The sequence below is a fragment of the Arachis hypogaea genome, chromosome 6 (assembly GCF_003086295.3).
Source record: "Arachis hypogaea cultivar Tifrunner chromosome 6, arahy.Tifrunner.gnm2.J5K5, whole genome shotgun sequence".
In the NCBI taxonomy this organism is placed as follows: domain Eukaryota; kingdom Viridiplantae; phylum Streptophyta; class Magnoliopsida; order Fabales; family Fabaceae; genus Arachis; species Arachis hypogaea.
Window position 1 is genome coordinate 76,605,913 of NC_092041.1, and position 4,696 is coordinate 76,610,608.

Genomic DNA, 4,696 nt, shown 5'->3' on the forward strand with positions numbered 1-4,696 from the left:
TCAATTCCTGCCATTGGAGTAAATAATTTTGAGCTGAAACCTCAACTAGTTGCTCTAATGAAACAGAACTGCAAGTTTCATGGACTTCCATCAGAAGATCCCTACCAGTTTTTAACTGAGTTCTTGCAGATCTGTGAGACTGTTAAGACTAATGGAGTAGATCCTGAAATCTACAGGCTCATGCTTTTCCCTTTTGTTGTAAGAGACAGAGCTAGAACATGGTTGGATTCTCAACCTAAAGATAGCCTGGACTCCTGGGATAAGCTGGTCACGGCCTTCTTGGCCAAGTTCTTTCCTCTTCAAAAGCTGAGCAAGCTTAGAGTGGATGTTCAGACCTTCAAACAAAAAGATGGTGAATCCCTCTATGAAGCTTGGGAAAGATACAAACAGATGACCAAGAGATGTCCTTCTGACATGTTTTCAGAATGGACCATGATAGATATATTCTATTATGGTCTATCTGAGTTCTCTAAGATGTCATTGGGCCATTCTGCAGGTGGATCCATTCACCTAAAGAAAACACCTGCAGAAGCTCAAGAACTTATTGACATGGTTGCAAATAACCAGTTCATGTACACTTCTGAGAGGAATTCCGTGAATTATGGGACACTTCAAAGGAAGGGAGTTCTTGAAATTGATGCTCTGAATGCCATATTGGCTCAGAACAAAGTGTTGACTCAGCAAGTCAACATGATTTCTCAAAGTCTAAATGGATGGCAAAATGCATCCAACAGTACTAAAGAGGCATCTTCTGAAGAAGAAGCTTATGATCCCGAGAACCCTGCAATAGCAAAGGTAAATTACATGGGTAAACCTTATGGAAACACCTATAATTCATCATGGAGAAATCATCCAAATTTCTCATGGAAGGATCAACAAAAGCCTTAACAAGGCTTTAATAATGGTGGAAGAAATAGGCTCAGCAATATCAAGCCTTATCCATCATCTTCTCAACAACAGACAAAGAATTATGAACAGAATACCTCTAACTTAGCAAATTTAGTCTCTGATATGTCTAAGGCCACTTTAAGTTTCATGAATGAAACAAGGTCCTCCATCAGAAATCTGGAGGCACAAGTGGGCCAGCTGAGTAAGAAAATCACTGAAACCCCTCCTAGTACTCTCCTAAGCAATATTGAAGAAAATCCAAAAAGAGAGTGCAAGGCCATTGATATACTCAACATGGCTGAATGCAAGAAGGAGGGAGAGGATGCAAATCCCAATGAGGAAGATCTCATGGGACATCTCTCAAGCAGGAAGGAGTTCCCTATTGAGGATCCAAAGGAATCTGAAGCTCATATAGAGACCATAGAGATTCTATTAAATCTCCTTCTGCCATTCATGAGCTCTGAAGATTATTCTTCCTCTGAAGAGGATGAAGATGTAACTGGAGAGCAAGTTGCTCAATATATAGAAGCCATTTAAATGAAGGAATAGATGGTGACTTAAGTAGATGAGCAAGTTGCTCAATATCTAGAACCCACTCAAATGAAGGAATAGATGGTGACTTAAGTAGAGAAGGTTCCAATAATCTTGATAAAGCATATTCTATTCTTGTCCATCATTTTCTAGAGGCTTCCACCACTTGACAAGATTCTTCAAGCTCTACCTCTTGCCAAGCTTCCTCAAGTTCAAATACTTCCTCACCAATTTCTTCTAGCTCTTTCCCATTGCTCAGTTTATAAATGGGAAGTTGAGTGAAATCTACCTCAACATCAAGTCCAAGTTCAACAGGGAAGGATTCATCAAGCTCAAAAGGATCATATGTTGATGCATTATCATTATAAATAGGATGGTTTGTTGCTTTTCCCATTTCTTCAAATTCTTCATTCACAAAAAACCTTGGAGGTTGTGCACTAGTCTCCTCAACATCAATTTCAAATTCCATGGAAGAAAGCTCTAAAACCTTAGATTCCTCTTTGCTTTCAACATCTCCTAAATTCTCAACCATTTCTTCTGGTTCAATTATCTCTACTCTCTCCTCTTGTTACAATTATTGCCTCAACTCTTTTTCTTCACTTTGAAGCTCCAAATTCACTCCCTTATTACACTCCTCAACTAGCCTTCCACATTCAACATTAGGAGTGTCTAGATTGCATGAGCTTAGGTAGGAGGCCATATGGTTAACAGCTTCCGCCATGGTAGCAACCATGATTTCTAGCTTCTTTAGCTCCTTCTGCTCCTCTTCTTGCTTTTGGATATAAGAGTTGATGTCTCTTTGTTGTTCTTGTAAGAAGGTATGGAGAGCTTCATCCATTGAAGGGGGTGGTGGAAGAGAGGGTTCATTATTTGGGAGAATGGTATTGTAGTTGGAAGGTGGTTCATATTGGTGAAAGTTTTAAGGTGGTGTATAAGGAAATGGTGGTTTTTGAGAGTATTAGTGTTGGAATGGTGGTGGCACTAGGTATGGTTCATATGGTTGTTGGTATGGTGGACATGGGTTAGGATCATATGGAGGTGAATGGTGGTATAGGGCTTGTGAGTAGGGTTGTTGAGGGCTATGTTGAAGACAATGAAGGTCACTACATCCATTAAGTTGGTAAGCATTAGGAGTTGGATTATACCCATAAGAAACAGGAGGAGGTTGTTGCCAAGAAGGTTGTCCATAAGCTTGGGGCTCCTCCCACCTTGATTCCCAAATGCTTGATGCATATTCTCATTGTAGCTCCCATTTCCTACAACATAGTTAGAACCTAACTCATAGCCAAATGGGTGAGAATTCATAGTGACAAGAGAAAATGAAAACAAAGGCTAATAATAACTAATGAAAATAAACCCCTAAAACTAGCAAAAGCTAACAATCCAACCAAAAATTAAGCATATTCACACTATTGACATACGTACAATAACCAACAACAAGCACACATTGCAATTCCCCGGCAACGGTGCTAAAAACTTGATGTGAAGGTTATCGTCGGTTTAGAATTTTCACAAAATAATTCCGTTGCAAGTATAGTTCCCAACCAACAAACAATTCTCAGTCAAAGTTTATTTTTTATTGTCATAAGTTTAACCGAATAAAAATAACTGAGAGTATTAGTCTCAGGTCATTCTCCCTAGTTATTAGTATAGTATTTAAATGTTATTTTACATAATAATTTGAACATCATCTAGACTTTACACACCATATTCAAATTCACCATTGTATTTTCCTTTCAGTATGAGTTTTTAAACCTCCTAGGTTGAGGGGAGGAGCCCAGCTGAGTCCTATGAATTAATAAAAGTATTACTGTTTCTCTTCGATCCGTGTTTGATTAATTCTAAGATGTATATTCGTTCTTTATCAATATGAATGTGTTGAACTGGCATAAGGTTATCACATTCTACATGGGTTCAGAGTGCGTCTTTCATTGGACAATGATGAACCACCAGCTTGGTTATACATCTCTTAGACGGCTAATCCATGACTTCGTTGGGAACTTCTCAAGAGATCAGTTCAGCCGATTTACGAGGAGATTAGGGTATCTGTGGTAGAGGCTAGAACTAAAGGCGCAACATCCTCTAATCTGGAAGATTCATCATTGTTTGTGGCGTTTTGAGTAGGATCATCAAGGAGAATGAACTGTAGGAGCTTCACCTTCAATCAGAATGGATCCGCACTAACCCTGGGGTTCAGATCTGGAGGAGTATTGGCGGCTACTCAAACCAGCGTCAATCACATACAGCCTGCCATAGAAGAAATCACTCACAAGCAAAAGAAATAGTACTATCAGAGTTAATTCAGAAAGACAACACAACTCCAATCCTCAACTATATTTCTATTACTGATTGTCCTTAAATCAATCCAACTGATTTCAATCCAATTCACAAATACAAATTATGAATAGTTTTCTCTAATCCAACAACCTTCTGATTCCGCCTGACTAAGACCTGCAAGATAACCATAGCTAGCTTCAAACCACAATCCTCGTGAGATTGACCTTGACTTGCTCAGGTATTACTTGGATGACCCAGTGCACTTGCTGGAACAGCTATACGAAAGTGTGGAGATTCGTGTACCAATTAGCAAAAGATTAGCGTCAACGAAAACAATATTAACTAACAACTCTAGATCACCAACGTAAGTTGGGTATTAATGACTCAAGAGCACCTAATTTCTCTTTCCAAGTCAAGAATGCTCAAAATGCTACTCTAACATCCAACCAAGTATTTTGTCAAATACTTGGAAGGTATAAAAGGAAAGCATCGTAAAAGGACAAGAATAATAAAATTTATAACTACCAAATACGAGAAATTAATAATAACAACTAAAGAAAACAATAATAACATGAAGAAACATCAAATTACATTAATAGAAATTAAATTCAACAAAGAGTTCATAAATATAAAAGTGACTAGAATAGGAAAATAACAAAGAACTAGGAGAACAAAGATGTAAGAACAAGAAATTGTAATGAAAACTAGATGAAAATAAGAATTAAACCCTAGATCTAAGAGAGATTGACCTAATTCTACCCTAATTCTACCCTCAATTATGCAAATCCTCATTTCTTCATGAATTCTCCATTTTCACATGCTTTTTCTTCATTCCTTCAATCCAACCTTTGCCTTCTAAACCTGAAATCACTTAACAAATATATCAAGGCATTGATGGAATCAAAGTGAATTAAATTTAGCAATTTAAAGGTCTAAAAAGCATATTTTCACTCTTAAGCACAATTTAGGGAGAATTACAAAAGCATGCTATTTCATTGGA

At 37.7% G+C, this 4,696-nt stretch overlaps 1 non-coding gene across 1 annotated transcript; it reads right to left on the reverse strand.

Moving 5' to 3' along the window:
- Positions 1 to 312: 312 nt before the first annotated feature.
- Positions 313 to 416, reverse strand: LOC112700604 (small nucleolar RNA R71). The gene has a single exon (XR_003153509.1). It is a non-coding gene; the product is annotated as a small nucleolar RNA R71 (small nucleolar RNA).
- Positions 417 to 4,696: the final 4,280 nt, after the last annotated feature.